The sequence below is a fragment of the Stegastes partitus genome, unplaced genomic scaffold, assembly GCF_000690725.1.
Source record: "Stegastes partitus isolate 25-593 unplaced genomic scaffold, Stegastes_partitus-1.0.2 Scaffold11, whole genome shotgun sequence".
Lineage (NCBI taxonomy): Eukaryota > Metazoa > Chordata > Actinopteri > Pomacentridae > Stegastes > Stegastes partitus.
In genome coordinates this window covers 1,729,405-1,746,905 of record NW_007577742.1, presented here as the reverse complement: position 1 = coordinate 1,746,905, position 17,501 = coordinate 1,729,405, and the positions used below count along the sequence as shown (strand labels likewise).

Genomic DNA, 17,501 nt, shown 5'->3' with positions numbered 1-17,501 from the left:
AATCACCAATTAACCTCAGCATGTTTCTGGACTGTGGGAGGAAGTCGGAGAACCCGGAGAGAACCCACACTGCACGGGGAGAACATGGAGACTCCATGCAGAAAGATCCGGGGTGTCCTCACCGGGACGCGAATCCGCGACCTTCTAGCTACAAAACATGAGAATATGGAATTTGTCCATATTAAAAGATGATTTTCTTAGTTATGTTTGGAGAACCATTTTGAAAATCCAGAGTTCTGCTGTACGTGGATCAAACTACCCGCTGATGTTTTAGTTTTTTGGGTACGATTGTCAAACCTGCTCAATCAGTTCAAAGAGTTCAATGAAAATAACCTTTTTTTTTCATTTTTCCAAGTATTTCATATTAAAAAGTGGTCCACATGTTTAGTTTTGTGTTATTGTGACCTGCAGCTACACGTGGTTCAGAAAATATCACCAGCTGACTTCTGCTTTATCGATTATTTTGCCAATATGAGCTTAAAGATGGGAACTTATGTCAACTCAGACATTATTCAATCTACTTGTCCAACATTACAGATTCTGAATCAATGACATGACGAGAATTAACTGTAAGAATTTCAAACCGCCTCAGATTTTAACATGCGAAAAAAAACCTGCTGAAAGTGGGTCGAAGGGCGGTTTAAAGAAATGAGAAAATCTCTGGAAGTGTTTGAAATTTCGAGCTAAATTTTTTTTTAAAATGCCGTTTTAAGTATCCATAGTTTATGATGAAACAGCTTCAAGGCGTTTAAGCAGAAGGAACCGGATGATTTCAACTGGAATAATTCAGACACGTTGGCAATTACATTTAAAAGGCGCAAGAATCAACAAAACTACGAAAAAACAGGATCAACGCTGTGAGAAAACCGAGCCGACCTCCGACAGCCAGATGTTAATCACACCTTCTGACACGATCCCTTCACTGGTTTGGTTACATGGGAAGAAAAGGGAAAAGAAAAAAAGAGAGGAAGACGAGCACATTTCCTCCTCAGTCCACCGAGATCCAGTCAAGACAGAAGCAGAGAAACAGCAATTAAGCATTTCTCCCGGTAGGCTGCTGCGTGGGTGGAGTTCAGCGGAGGTGACGCCGGAGCTGCAGCAGCATCAACACGGGCTTCAGGTGCCGCCGTCAGCTGCACGCCGCGGGTCGGAGGTGCCGCGGCGACGCCGAGCGACGACGCCGTTAATTGTTTATTAGCAAACTTTAAGGCGAGCCGACGCCATTCATCCCGATAGCACGCAGCCACCCGAGGTCGGGAATGTGTTTCAGCGGCTGTGTTTACGTTGCGTAACGGGTCGTACTCCAGGTAGCTGCGTGGATCCGACTCATCGCTCGCCGGCGCTATTTTAAGATTATTTTGTCATCAATACATAAGTAAAGGAAAACTGTGCTTAGGTGTTAAAGCGCTGTGACATGAAATACTGTTGAGAGATGAAAAGAAAATAATAATAATAATAATAAGAGAAGAATTAATTGCTTTTGCTCCTTTTTCAGCACAATCACACTGAAACAAAAGGGAAAAAGCACCACGAGCACATAGCGCCTGCCTAATCTTAATGGAAAACAACACTCTGGAAATAACTTCATGCACTTCCTCGGTTCTTCTGTTGTTATTCGTCCTCCAACTGATAAATGACACGTATGAGACCCGTCATTATATCGACGTAGGAAAACTAACCAGGATACAAAAACTAACCTCGCATGAGTCCCACTGTCCATCAGATCTATAGGAGAAGTCATTATTTACTCTGATTTAAAGGTTCCGGGAGATGCTGGGCTTTATTTTCGAGACCCAGAGTTTGTTGACATGCAGGTTCCACATGAAACAAACCAAAAAAAAACCCATAAAAAGCTCCACAAATAGAAAACAGCCCATGAAAATAATATCTCATGGTTTCCACTCTGGTACATGTGACGTCACAACATCTTATTTTCAGTCATTTCTGATCGAACAGCCGTCTGAGTTCAGGTTCTGCAGAAGCTGAGTGGAGACTAGAAGCTTCTCTGTGCACAGTTCAGGCAACGTCTGTAAATTGTAGTGTCTATTCGTTGTTTAAGTTACATTTTTATTGACATTTAGCTTCTTGGAGATGCTCTAAATTCAAGCGCAGATTATTTAAATGTTTATTTAGGCGCAGATGTGTGCATTAGCGGTAGCTTAGCATGGAAGGGACAGCAGCGCTCTGCTCATTTAAATGCGAAAATACAGATGTTTTGCCTCTAAAATCGATGGATAATTGGAGAAAATGAGCTAAATGGGGACGTCAATATTTATCTGCGTTATCTTGGTTATCATTTTGCAAATAATCGAGCAGATTGCGTCAGTTGTTTAGAAATGTTTCGGCTGCAGAAAGGTTTGTTTTGCACTAACATGATGTAAAATTAGCACCAGAAAGCTCCATATGATGAGTACAAACACTGACCTGAATGTCATCTAGAGCAGAAAAAAAAACTTCAGATATCTTTAGTGGTGTCGCACCATATGAACAAGATCCCAAACTGTTCGCATTCACAAAAAATCTTTGCGTGAAGTAGTCATTATTTAGCTTTTTAAAAACTTATTTCTTGTTTTCTTTGCAGATGAAGTCAATCTAGAATGATTAATGCTTTCCAAATACAGCTTTTTACATCATCTGGTCTGAAAATTCCTGATTTTTTTTCTTTCATATCGCAGGAAATGTCAATTTTTTTCCAATATTGTGCAGAAAAGAGTCACTACTATCGCTGTCTGGTGATAATCTGGTTGAAAGCCGCAAACAAAACCTGCATTCGTCCCCGATGTTCAAGAGTTTCAAGTAAATATCTACAACGAAGCTACAACAAGCAGCCGGTTAGCTTAGCTTAGCACAAAACCTGCAAGCAGACCGACCCACTGTTTTTTCTAATAAACTTAAAACTAATAATATGATTCTTTACTAAGCAATCAGCAAGAAAACTGATATTTTCAAGAAAGATTGACTTGTATTTATCCAGTAGCTGCTCACAGGTTCCTTCAGTCTGCTCTATGAAGCCGTCTCGTGGAATCAAACGCACATAATTGAATGTTTAGGCAGAAATAGTCGTTTTTTCGCTTGACGGAGACACTCGATGGGTGTTTGTCTCCTCGCTGCGAATCGATAGCGAATCTTCTGACCCCCCTGTAGAGGCAGCAGGTTCGTCTGGCACCTCTCTGTCCTTTAATCAGCAGCTCCGGCTTCCGGCTCTCGTGTCAACAAGTCGACATCTCGCTCGAGTGTCCGGGGTGGAGGTGACGGCCCGGCCGGACCCGAAACCGGCTCCATAGGCGGCCGCGGCGATGCTAAGCTACGCTGCAGAGGAGCACAAATAATAAAAAAAAAACATCCCTGACAGTAGAAAGCTGCTCCGAACGCCGTGTCCCTGTTTAAACACGGCGGATAAGAATAAAACGGGCACCTGGAAAATGGCATTCCCTCGACTAAACTCGGATAACTGCTGATGAGGGGACTTTTGTTGGGTTGTTTTTTTCCTTCCTGTTTGGGTCCAACTTAGAAAAATGCAGAGCTACAACATATTTCATTGTGCTTGTTTGTGGCTGTTTTCTAATTCTGCTGGCGTTTCACTAGTTCGGACGGCGGCGACTTTGCTGCCGCGAATCGATAACATCAGAGGGGCGCTCGCGTCCATCAGCGTTCACGTCGGTGTCGATGTGGGGAAATGTTCTGCAGGGTTCTGGCGCCGGTGTTACAGAAGACAAGAAGGGAAAAAAAAAGAAAGAAGGAAGATGACAAATAAAGCAGGAAGTCGATGTGGATGGCTTCCCCGCACCGTCCTACTTGCTGTATTGGTATTTGTGAGTATTACTTATGTAAGAAGTGGAAGCCTGCTCTTATCCTAAAAGCAATTTCCTCGCCCGACTACGGCGGCTGTTTTCCCAGGACGGCGTCTAATACAGGAGCACCTACTGTAAGGGAGGGAGGCCATTTGATTTATGTCTCGGCGGTGGAGGAGTTCTGCAGCGTTCGGGTCTCTCTCCCCGGGTGGAAAGTTTCGAGATGCAGCCGAGTCGTCTCGTCGGCTCTGGAGCGCAGCGATGGAATCAAATTTCAGTATCGCGGCTAATAATATCAGGAGGACTGTTTAAAAATTCCACTTCTCGTGTGACTTCAGAAGGAGCATCGCGATGGGTGTGCAGCCGAAAGACTTCCAGAGTCACGTTTTAAAAGCTCAAAGTACATTTTTAAAATCATCTTCTGAGAGACAAGCAGAGGCCTCTTCCCAACATGACAAGTGATCGAGTGAAAGAGCCTCTTTCCCCTCAATTTAAATGCAAAAAATAAAAAATAAAACAGGAAACAATACGAGCCAAACTTGAGGCCAATTTAGTTTTTCGAGCCATCACCGAGGCCAATGAGGCAAACAGCCTCCGGCAGCTCGTTCAAAGCCACATTCTCCCTCCATCTCTCTGGATGTGACATTATTACTGCTGCCGTGTTCCTCTCAGAAATGTACTTGAAGGTTGAGGCATGATGGCTCTAAAGGACAACAGAAAAATCTTTTTTTTTTTTTCTTCAAATGTACAAAAGAAAAATCAACCTCATAGTGCAAGTACATACAAGTATATACGCATCTTGTATTTATGTACAGACGCACATACAGCCGTGGATAAAAGTCTTCAGATGAATCATGGAAACATGTGACTTCAAGAAATATGAGAAAATCTGTTGGGTCAAAAATATCCGTACAGCAGTTAGAATATTTGGTTAAACGTCCATTTTCACCTCAACTAGACACTTCTGGTTTCCGTCTACAAGCTTCTGGTTCATCTTTGAATCCTCTGGACGGAATCGGTGCAGCTCAACTAAACTTGTCGTCTTTCTGACTTGTGTCTTCATCAGTCCACAGGTTCTGGATGGTTCCAGTCAGGACTTTGGGGAGACCAGTCTAGAACCTTCATTCCAGCCTGATGGAACCATTTCTTCACCACTTTGTTTGGGCTCATTGTCTGGTTGGAACATCCAACTGTGTCCAAGATCAACCTTCTAGTAATCTTCATGATGCTGCCACCTCCATGCTTGATGGTAGGTTTGGTGTTCTTGGGGTTAAAGGCCTCACCTTCTCTCCTCCAGACATGTTCAGGTCCATAATTTCAGATCTTGTTTGTTTGTGTCCGAGTCTAATGAGTGGATCAGATGGTTCTATTTAAATCGGCTCAGAGGAGTCAGCAGCTGAAGTGAAGAAGCTAAGAGGCCGTGAAAGCAAGAAAATCTGATGAACATAACTTTCACCAAAACTATCATTCAAGATGTATGGATATTTTTGACCCAGCAGAACCTGTCATTGTTCCAGAAGGCCTATGATTGTTTTCTGTGACAGAGATCCATGAGTTTCCATGACATACACGGTCTTTACGAGGGTGTTCATTATTAATATATTTGCTTTTACAGTAGCTATACAGGATCTTGTGTAGGTGTGGAGCAAGTTGGCTTAAAATAAAATCATTTCACTTTTTCACGTCAAAGCTACACACGCACACAAAAAAAGGTTCCTAACACTAAAACGTGTTAGGCAATCTACTTCAGCACAACTTAAGGTGATAATTAGAGTTTCCACATTAAACTAAGAGCGGAGCCGACGAGCAGAGGCTTCGAGAGCGACTGTGAAACATCTGCTCTCACAACACTCCAGGCTCAAGCCTCCTTCCTGCACAGAAAGGCCTATGTTTAAGAGACGCGCTAAAAACAAGCGCTCCGGCCTCTCATATGGTTCATTAAATATGGTTTGTTAACACAATGTAAGGAATGTACAGTAGGTGGAGACTTTCTAGAAGGAACACAGCATGAAAGTCAAGGTTTCAGCCAAGACTGACTATCTGCTTGTTGTTTAGCGGATCTGTTGCTTTCTTTTTAACCATATGGACTAAAACATGTGCGCCGACAGGTCCTAGCCTGAGGCTACGTCAGCTAGCTTCACCAAAGGTCGTCCTTTTTAATCGCACATTTACAGGGGATGTGTCGGGTCACAACGCCTCCTCGTAAATGTTGGGAAGCTTTCAATAAGCTAGCACGGAGACGCAAATTTAACAAATCCGGCGGTGGATGGGGAAAATTAACGGACCAAACCAAACGAACACAGCAAAGTGTTCCAGTTGGAAGTCATGGTCGACTATTTAGATTAGAGTACTTTGATGGCGATTGTTTGGATTGGAGGTCAAACCAAACCAATGGAGCCTCAAACCAAATGTATGGAACCATTTGGGAAGCCATGGCAGCCATGTGAAGCCAGATATTGTTAACACTCAGAGGTTGGGTCAGTCCACTCTCTTTGGTTTATAACGGGGATGAAAGAACACCATGACGACGACTGTTCTCATTCTGTTCTGATATTTGAACGATTGGAACATTTTCAGCAGTTGAACAAAACACCAACGTGTCTCTCAGGGTAGGAAGTTGAGATTTACTTCCTCTGGCTGTTAAACATCACCCTCAATTACAGGTGTTTTGGTGTTTTGTTTTTTTGCCACACCTTTTGTCAAACACGTATTAAATGGGTCACGAGCACTAAAGTCTCATTTCCTGGCAGAGTAACAAGGTTAGTGCATCACAACCATCACGGCTAAAGCAGAAACTCTTCAGTGAATGCAGAGCCAAGCATTCAAACGGTGTGCAGGAGAATCTAAACCAACCGTCTGATGCCCATTTGGATGTTTTGCATCACGAATCTCACATAATTATCAGTACATCTGACAAAGTACAACATTTACAGTCTGCTTTTCTACGAGGCTTCGTCTCTCAGCAGGAAAACAGCATCCAGGGGAAATATGTGCTTAAAAAAAAGACAAACTTTAAAAGATCCATCATTGTCACTTATAGGCTGAAATCGCTTTAGAAAATGGACTCTGAGTGGCCGGTGTGAACAGGAGGAAGGATTACAGCAAACCAAACCTGATTCAACACTCGTATCAGACGCCTGTTTGTTGTTTTTTATCCAAAACTGTGCTGCAGGTTGCTTCCAAAAACCTGAAACCTTTAGAGTCTGCATGTGTTCTAAGATTCACGTCTCGACGTTGTGGAGCTGCAACGACTTCGACAAACTCGCTCCGACGCTTCATCTGCGAGGAAAATATTTGTGTAGGTTGGCAATTACACTTTAACTGGAGTTCTTACAGTCGCAGAATTAGATCATATTAGATTTGATTAGATGCGATAAACTCGGCTGATCTCGCTAGGAGGCTCAGGTTGCCACAGCAGGAACCGCAAATGAGACGCAGCGTGAAAATAAATATAAGATGAACGCCATAACAGAGGGCTTGTAGTTTTTATACACTTTTGGGTTTTGTTTTTTTTTTATTGATTTTTATTTTATGCTCAGCTCTCCCCTGGGCCTCTCTGTTAAACCTATCAAAGATTTTATTGTACGTTTCAGTTTGAACCAGAGAACTGCTTTGCACCAGTTTCTAGCTCTGTAGTTTTATTTATTTGCCTAAAAAACTTGCCTTAAAGCTCCTTCTTCTACAAATACTACAGAGTTTAGCTGTAAGTTCCTGGTTTCTTTCGCACTGATGAATTAAGCTCATGCTTGGGCGTCATTTTAGAAAAGCTCAGTGCCTGTGCAGCAGGCGAGCCGAGCAGGAGAATAAAAACAGCAACAACAAAGATGATTAACTTGGATCCAAATCAGCTCGACTTCAAAACTAGAAGTCCTGGTGTGCTGCAACAAGCCAGGACTAATAAAAAAAAAAAAAAAGTCTAAAAAGTTGATCCTGCACAAGCAACCCACGGATACTTTGCTAACTGGCCACTTCTCCGGCCTTAAAGTTGGCAAAACAACAGAGGCTGATGAGACGCGAGGGTTGTTGGTGACCCCGCCACTCGTACCCGCTGCCAGCTCGCAGGTCTGCCGGACCAACGGAAGAGTCTCGCTGCTTCAGATGGCCTCCCCTGCTGTGGACTGGGCAGCGCCTCCACGTGTGTTCGCTTTGCCTGCAGGAAGAACCGGCGTCCCGACAGCCAAAGGCTCCGTTGACTCACAGTGAAGCGAGCGAGGGAGGCGGTGATTCAACAGGAAGATAAACCGAGTCCTCAGAGCAGCTTCTGGGAAACGTTGCTCCTCAACTTTGGGGCATCTGATGAACCTGAATCCAGCGTGCTCTGGTCTAGCTTACTTTTATGGACTTGAGAGAAACGTCCTTATTCAATATCTGCTAGACGCTCCAGCTTTCCTCACCAAAGACTGCCGTCTACATGTGAGAACGGTGAGACCAAACCAAAACAGTAACGCTCAAAGAAGACATAACGATCGATTAAACTGGTGGGACCGTCTTTACCAATCACCCCATCAAGTCTTGGGTCCATATAGAATGAAAAACAAAAGCCTTAAGGTCCCATATTTTACCACTTTTCACCCAAACTTTCAGCTTTAAATGGAGCTGAGCTACTGCTGTTGGCCCCGCCCCCTTCAGGAAGAAGACTCTCTCTGCGTATGTGATTGACAGCCAATAGCGACACAGTTAAACGTACGGCAGCCGACGAAGACGACATCGCCGAATCTTAACCTGTGTTTGGTTGCGGTTAATAAAATCTGTATTCTAGCTGCTCGGAAATGACTCTAAAGTGACTTCTTGTTTACATGTAATTTGAGTTCTAGTCACTTATTTTATACTCTGACAACAGAAACCAATAAAAATATAGAAATAAGAGCAGCTTTATCGTGAATTCAGCTGTACTAAAATGCCATTTATGTGAGCAACGGATGCAAACATTAACTGAGTTTGAGTTGAACTGAAGCACAACATGACAACACAGTAACCCACCCGGTCCTTGTTTACTCATTTAAATTAAATTTCAACAAATTTGTGGGCAGAATATCAAAGCTAATGTTAGCCACATTAGCCACATTAGCCGCTACAGCACAAAGGATTTTCCTGTTGCTTCGGGGGCATCGACATCAATAATAACCTTTAGCTCCTTTAGATACTGGTTGTGCATGAAGACTCTTGTGTTCACTCTTGCAGAACCTTTGGGGACATTTTAGAGTTTAGCGGATGCAACACTAGAAAGTACATGAACCTGTTGGACTGAGAGGCAGCTGCTCGTTCTGAATTGTTCACCTGGAAACAGCAAAGGGGCGGGGTTATGCTAATTTTCAGCTAGCAGACTTAATCCCTCAGCCGGTAGTGAGCAGTTCAGTAAAATTCTTACTAGCTCGTGAATCCAGGAGGCTATCTAGTCGTGTTGCAGCTTCAGGATCGGAAGAAGTAAACATCTTCATATCTTAACGGCTTTTTATTTCACACCTCAGAACACAATAAAAATGGATTTCCACCGTATGGGGCCTTTAAATGTAAAAGAAAACAGTTTATAGCCACACTTAAAGTAATTGAATTCGTTGAAAATGATTGCCTTTCCTCCATTAGGTGAAACAATCCTTTCATTTTTGGAAATTGTTGTGATATACGTCGCCTCTCGTTCCGGCTTAATAAAAAAACACGAAGCTTTAAAACCCGACGCGATCACAACACGACTGACTCGTCTCGGAGCAGATGAATGCAATCTCCCTGCCTCCGCTGTTGTCGACAACTGACCAAACGCGACCTTTCCCAGTTAATTAATTGGGCGAGCGGCTCACTAAGAGCAACGTTAAATTTCATGCTTTAATTTAACGACAAGCGTCCGCGCCGCATCTATCGTAATTTGAAAGCCGTGGGTGTGACGGAGTGCTCGAGCTCCGAGGCCCGGAGCGCCGCCACCACTTATTTTAACAACACTCCAATTATGGGATGGCCGGGCCCTTCTGCCTTTTCATCCCCCCTGGATGGAGCAAACAAGGGTTTCCATTTCACCGCTGCACCTGTAAGAGCAACGCTGGCTGGTGAGCGGATGACTTAATTGTTCACTCCTGTGTCTTGGAAAACCAAAGATTTGTGGCTCCTCCGTTTCCAGGAAACGCTGGATGTCCACAGGCAGACAGCAAATAGCTTACTGTCTAAAGAGCCCAATGCTCCTGTCAAAGCCCATTTGCAACTAGACGGCATCCGCAGCTGTTATGAAATCTACTTCATAAATCTATACGGCGCTTCATTTCCATGCTACTCTCGGCAGACACATCTAGGACTCCACGCCACCCGCCTCGCCGCGGTTTAGATCCAATTTGAAACAGCTCCCTCTAGGCTATTCTGGCGGAGTCTCTTTCTTCCCTGGAAGAGCCCGGCGCTCCGTTAAGGCCATGTGATGTTCCACAGACAGTCGGAAGTGTCACTTGTGCTGCGTTATCCTTCCCTCTCCTCCGCCGGAGCTGAACCACAGTGGCAGGCATGACTCACTGAAGTGCTGTACTTTCTAATGACACGAGAGCGGAGGCTGAGTCAATCTGACCTGACAGTCTTGCATAAATCACGGCCCTTCGATTTAAGTTGCTTTGAGGAGTGTCAACAGATCCGCGGGAGGAATATTAGACGCCGCTGTAGGTAGGGACTCCGCCTCTGGGAGCTCGTTACGGGGTGTCTCCCCTTCATGCCGCTTCGACGCGTCCGCCGACTAAATTTCGTGACCAAGCGCCCACCAGCACCCCCAAGAACATTTTAATGGGCGAGCTTTTCGGAGGAGAACTTGAAACGCAGGTGAAACTGGAGCCTGCAGAGAGGTGCAGCAATAAAGGCCGTTAACTGATAATGCAGCTTTTATTCCTTTTGTTTACGGCCTTTGGAGGAGCCGATGAGACGGCGGCGTGGAGAGCGCCACTACACAGCGCTTAGCTTCTAATCTCGCCATTAATCACTCCACTTGAAAGTGTTCGACAACAAAAGGCTGTTTTCTTGTTGTTGTTGTTTTGTTTTCCCTCCCACTTTGAAATCAAAGTAGTTATAAGTATTTTCTTCTTTCCCTGGACAAACACGAGAGGCCTTCGAGCCCCGAGTCTGCGGATTCAAACCATCGGGAGGCGAATAACTCGACAAGAGGATCACGCGTTCAGCATTAACAAGTTTCGGCGTACGAGAGTAAACACGAGCGGCGCTTTCTGTTTTCTTGTTGCGTCGCTGCTTTCCTCATCCGGAACCATCTTTCCTGCCACACCGGCTCCAGTTGACTCCCGTTCATTTAAATAATGCACGGCTATTAGTTATATTAAAGACAGGCGGCGTTTCAGCGCAGCAAACTTTTATAGCTCCGGGCACTTATCTGCGATATTGGCAGCCACTCAAGGAAAGAAAAAAAAAGAAGAAGAAGAAAAAAAAAAGAAGAGAGGGAGCAATTTAATCAAACGTGAGAGATCTAAACACCAGGGAGGCTGGATGTAAGATGGTTTCTGATCAAGAAGCTGGAAAGAGAAGTGTGCGATTCTGTTTCCATTATCGGAGAGGAACTGCAGCGCCGGCGCTCTGCTACTCGGGGGCATGGGAGGGAGAGCTATAGAAAGCCGTTGGTTTATGTGTCTGTCAATGTCACGTCTTTTCAGGATCACGGTTCAAGGCGAACAGCAAGGATAAAGGGGGGGCAGGGAGGGGAACTGGTACATTGCTGAGAGGGTGCTGGTAGGTCAAAGGACCTTCAGCTGAGTTGACGCTGGTGGATATTGTGCTCTTCAGTGATTTGAAGGATGGAAAATAACACGGAGTGTATGATGCCAATGGGCCGGGGAAAGAAACGCAACGGAGCAAAGGATAGGTTTCTGCACAACAGGCCGAGAGAATCGGGCTAACCGCGTACATGGTGCAAGAACTGGACTCTACTTGCAAGTACTGCTCTTGCTTTACTATTTCATGCCTGTACTCTGGATATTAAAGCCTTAAATGATTCAGTTTTGAAAGGTTAACTTGCTTGTAAAACCACATACTGGATAGATGTGCCGCTAGCTAATTTAGCTAACATTAGCTCCATGAGTTGACTGAAAATGCAATACACTGTAAATACAATACCAACATGTGGACTACCATTTAAAGGCCTTGAGTTTGGAATCTGGCCGTCGCCATCTTGGTCTTTTGCGACCTTTCAAGCACAAAGTAGCTAAAACCTACGCTGCTTCATTGCTCATTTTATTCTAAATGGGATCATCATTTACAAAACAAACATCACGCTGTATTCAAAATAGCCTGAATTTAGCAACTGAGAAAGAAAAGCAACAGAGTACGACAGAGGTTTCTGCACAAAAGATGACAAAAACATGCTGTAAGAATTGGATAAAACCCGCAAGTACTGCTGTAGTTTTACTATTTTTGCCTGTATTACAGCTATTAATGTCTAAAACTGTTTAGTTTTGTGTGCATAGAGCTAATTAAGCTAACATTGGTGCCATGAGTTGATTGAAAATGCTGTTTCTTGCCCACAGACTGTAGCTACAAAGACCATCCTGATCTTTTAAAACTGGACCGAATGACCGGTGGATCTGAGAACTTGAGGACACTGTGCACAGTGATAAAGAAGCCCCACCCTAAAGCACGCCGGCTTTATTTCTTATTTTACTCTAAATGGGACTAAAATTAATAAAATAAACACCAAACTTTTTGAAAGTGGTGATTGAAATCAAAATCACATGTGGAAAATGTTTCCTGAGGTAACAAATCAAGTAAAAGGAGGGTCGTTATCTCATAGACGTTAATACAACCTGACTTTTTCTTTGCAACCAGAGAAATCGCCCCCTGCTGGTCATTAGAAAAACACTGAACAGTGGCTTCACTTTTTTAAACTACATTAAGCTACATTAATCTTTTATAGACAGTCTATAGTCTGGCTCACTTTAACAGTTAGCAGCTGATATATTTCAAACTAAGAAGACGTAAAAAATGTTTTTAATGTGCAACTGATGTCTTCGTACATCACAACATTCAAAAGCTAGATGTCCTAGACACAGAGTTAGCGGCTGACAACATCAACGATATGAAAATAAAGAAGCTGTTTTGTTCTTTTATTGTAAAGAAGAGCAAATTTTATGGGGCTGATGTCGACAAAAAATCATCTAAGATCATTGGTTCATTCATGTTTGGCTGTTTGAACCAGAAAGACATGTTTTACTTCGAAAAGTCATAAAACCAAGACTAACTAATGTGTTTAGTGAATCTAGTGCTAGCTCAGAGATTGGTGGTTTCCTGCGTTAAACATCTCCCAAAAAGAACATTAAAAGAGCTGCTAGCATTTGCCAAAATTATATTAGCATTCAGCACTAGCTTCTACACACTGAGGAACTACTGTACAGCTCATGTTTGACTGCGATCAGCTTCTTTACTGTAACCTGTAATTCACAACATAATTAGCGAATGATGAGGCTGAATATGTAGAAATCCTTCAAAGCCTATTAAGGTTACTTGTACTGGACCTTTACTGCGAGTTGACTCAGACATAAAACTTGTCTTTTACGCTTCATGAAGACAGATAACATCGTCGACGCCAGCTTCGTGTCCCCACATCATAAAGTGAAACCATCTCGCCAGCAATGTGCACCGCCGTTATCTAACGCTGTCAGCAGTAAAAACACTGAGGCTTTTCTGGCTTACGTAGAGGAGCTGCATCTTTGCTTTTTCAGATTTTTCTCTCTCTCTCTTTCTTTTTTTTTTTGCCTTCCTTCCTAAATGGCAAACTAAGCAAACAAATCACGCTGGTGTATGAGGGCATGGGAAAACCACTGATTCCAAGGATGTCTGAAAAATGTATTTGCAGTGCAGATCTCATGGTGCAGATCTCAGATAATTTTCTTTCAAAACTGCAACCACCCACAGGCTTCTAAAGCTCCAGCTGGCAAGCAATCCTGAGGAGAACAGATTCTCCCCCAGCAGGGGCCATAGGGATGCAGCAGGAGAGAGTAAAAGAAGCTCATTCTGTTGATTAAATTTAGTTGATTTAGCTGCTTGGCTTCTCCGGGGTGACTTGGAGCTCACAAATTATCAACCTTAAATGGTGGATCTTTACTGAGATGGTTCACATTGGTTACAGATAGACTTGGTTTCGGTACAGTTGGGAGAAACGCGATGGATTCCAGCCCCCGGTTAGCATATTGATTTCGTGCCGGCTCTTTACACCTGTTTCACTTCTCTATCCAGCGAGTTTCGTGTCGACCTGCAGAATACAGGTAACGCTCGGGCAATTCCCTTCCATTGCTTCCATTGTTGGGTGTCGACGTAACTATTAAAACCTTTGATGTTTCGTTAGAAGACTGCCACAGCCTTGAAATTGTAGTTTTCTCTCGTTATAGTGTGGTTTTGTAGTTAACCACGCACTTGAGGACTAGTTTCCACATCAGTGTCGGACAAAATAAGCCTATAAATCTATTAGGACGCTGCCTGAAATGTATAGTAGGGTGCACAAGCTCTACAAAAAAACCTGTATTCTCTACATGCATGTCAGAAAGTGTATCATAGATCAGCTGCAGTGCCTGTTTGCTCCACCAGGTGGCGCTTCTTAGTGGTAACTTGGAGTACGAGTTTCGCTTTTGGTAAGTAGACACCATTTTTGGAGTTTAGCTAGAAACTGGCACCAAGACAAAGCTTCCCGTGACGCTTAATGACAAAAAAAAAAGTAAAAATCAGACGGTACTTACTCGTATACTTGGAGCTTGTAACACTGGCTGTTCAAAAACAGAAACTCCCAATCCGTCCCGTAGTCTATGGCCAGCTTCTTCCGCAGATCACTGAGGAAACCAGAACACACGAGTGATTAGGAGCATAGTTTAGTCACAACTATTTTAGCTAATATTTAAAAGTTCCACCAAAGAGATGCTTTAAACAGTCGGTTTTCTGGTTCTGTGCAGCACAACGGAGCACATATGCTCTTCGCCACCTACCAAGCTGCTTTATTAACTTCTGGGTGACTCAGAACTGTGCTGACAGTGTAGTTTTATTTGCTTCTGTTAGTGACTGACTTGGAGGCTCCAGTGTGTTGATGAGGTGGCCCTCTAAAGCCCATTTCTATGCAGCGTCTCCAATTATCTGAGCCGGTGAGGGCTGCTCTTCTTCACTAATCGCAAATAAGGCAAGTGAGCCCTATCTCTAACAGCGCACAGGCCCTCATTTCCATATTCATAACCCAGAATTGCTAATGGGGTTAACAAATGTTTAGGGAGGGTGATTGTTCCGCTCGAGGTTGATAAGGCGGGGTGGTGTAGGGGGATGATTCGGGGTCAAAAAAGCGATGCGGGGTTGCGTAACCGGGTGTGCATGTGATTCTCGGCGGGGCAGGGGTCGCGGCGTTCATGCACGGAGTCAATTTTGGTGGAAATTGCTCTTTACAGCATAAAATGTATGGACTAATAAGGAGGAACGGGAGGGATAATTGAAGACAGAAATGCACCAACACACTAATATCTACATGCTGATAAAGCCTGGAGAGAGAACATGGGGGAGGAGAGCCATATCTTGTGCTCCGACACAAATGATAGTGAGTAATTTGACCAGGAGCAATTAAAGCAAGGTGGGCAATGAAGAAATGGAGCGAGTGAAGCCATGCCAGCTCCTTTTCCTTCGTTTCCCTGTTGTCTGAGGGAAGAAAAACCGTGACCTTTTGGTAAGTGCCATCTCTGTAGTCGGCCCTTCTTTCTCCATGTTGTAATGAACGGTTTGTAGGCCCGAGGGCCGCAGAAACTGGCTCTGTCAGGACCTCGGAAAGGCAGCGTTGAGCAGGAACCCACATCCAAACAGTGTTTTCTTTCAGCTGTTGTGAAAATGTTGCAGGATCGGGATGATCAAGTTGTTGTTTATTTGCCCCCTATTTAATCAACGTCTTTTAATATTTAGCGACACCAAGTCCCCATGGTGATACCAGTGATCTAGATAATCTACACTTCAAGTATATTAAAACCAATCCACTATATGCTTGACAGGACAAAAAATGCATCCAAATTGTTTCTGAGGGGAACATAGTCGGTCGAAACCTTGTTGTGAAGCTTCAGTAGGCCATCATCTGTAAATTATTGTGAGAAGATGTACTGGGGTTTCACAAGCTCCATATTTTCTACATGCATGTTGGAAAATGTNCCACCCTGCCTGACATGCTGGTCCCATGGTCTTATTCTGTGTGTGTCAGCGAATGAATTTGTATTTGCAAATGTGTATATGTGTGTGCATATATGAGTCTAAGTGTGTGTGTGTGTGTGTGTGTGTGTGTGTGTGTGTGTGCCAAGCCCCTGTGCCCTCCCCTGTGCCCTCCCCTGTCTCCACGCCTGGATGCTAACCGCTAGTGAAGGCTAGCCAATTATCCCCAATCAAGCTACCCTCTCTGGAACTGGCGCGAGAGGAAGCTCCCACTAGAGCTTATACTAGTCATTATGGGGCACATCCTGACATTAACTTTCTTCTTTTCCTCCTTGACTTTAATTCTTCCGTTGTTTCTCTTTTCTTTCTTTCTTTCTTTCGTTCTTTCGTTCTTTCGTTCTTTCTTTCTTTCTTTCTTTCTTTCTTTCTTTCTTTCTCTCTCTCTTTCTTTCTTTCTTTTCTTTCTTTACCACCAATAAGTCAAGGCCTGATGCAGCCAATGCTGAGGCGAACCAGCAATCAAACACACAAACTAAAAGCACATGGGTGCTAATTCATGCCTTCCTAATAATGCATTAAGGAAATTTAGGGGTTGATGATGGAGGGGAGAAGCGCAGGCCATGCGTGGAGTCATTTTCAAAGGAAGAATGTGTGTCTTTCTGTGTCAACTACAGATTTTAGTGCTTGAAGCGCTGAGCGTGTGTGTGTCTGCTCATGTGTGTGTGCATGTACCTACAGGGAATAGGGAAGGGAGGCAGTGAATTCTGGGAAATGTCACCCCCTCACACACACACACACACACACACACACACACACTCCTCCCCTCTAGAGACTGAGAGACAGATTGGACTCAAATCAACTCAGGTAATTTACCCACATGGAGACAGTGATTACCTCTCCCGCTGTCTGTATTTCTACCTTCTCTGGCTCTTTGTGGTCTCTTAAACTTTCCGTAATCTTAGCTCTGGGAAACACAAGACCTAATTTGCAGTCCCCAGTCCTGTTGTGTCAGAGAACCTCACAAGTTTGACGTGAACTGTACAGTGTCATTGATTGTCTGTGCTCAGTCAGATCAGCTAGCAGTGAGAGAAAGGGAGAGGGAGAGAGGGAGAGCGGGAGACCAGGCGAGGTGTGGTGCCTGTAGGTGATCCACTTCATTCTGCTCCTGTCTTGTTGTGACAGGACCAGCATTAAATGGAAGGAGTCACTGACGGAGCAGTGACAGGCCCAACCCTCCACCCTCCCTCCCTCCCTCTGGGTGTGTGAGTGTTTGTATGTGTGTGAGCAAGCCAATATGCAAGCTTCCATGTGCATTTTTTTCAGTCTCTCACTGGGATGTGACAACTGAATGGCACTTGAATGGCACTTTTTCCCACTGCTCATCAAGCGGTGGCCATGTTATGTTAATGACAGTTGTAGCCGCGCGCAATAAAATGCACTTTCATTTAATTTCCATATATAGCACTTATGTGTCAAAGAGGAGGGGAGCGTGCGTGTAAAACTACACACTTGAGATCAGCTTATCAATCATCGCATCATTTAAAAAATTTCACCCCGTGCAAATGTCGCAGAGGGTTACATTTCTCA

General features: G+C 44.0%; 1 protein-coding gene across 1 annotated transcript in view; it reads right to left on the bottom strand.

Moving 5' to 3' along the window:
* Window positions 1-14,559, bottom strand: part of LOC103361389 (glucosidase 2 subunit beta-like) — a 50,548-nt gene extending 35,989 nt beyond the window's left edge. The window contains exon 1 of the mRNA XM_008287458.1: window positions 14,486-14,559. The gene's annotated coding sequence lies outside the window, so the exon portion shown is untranslated. The remainder of the gene's footprint in view (window positions 1-14,485) is intronic.
* Between the last annotated feature and the right edge of the window lie 2,942 nt (window positions 14,560-17,501).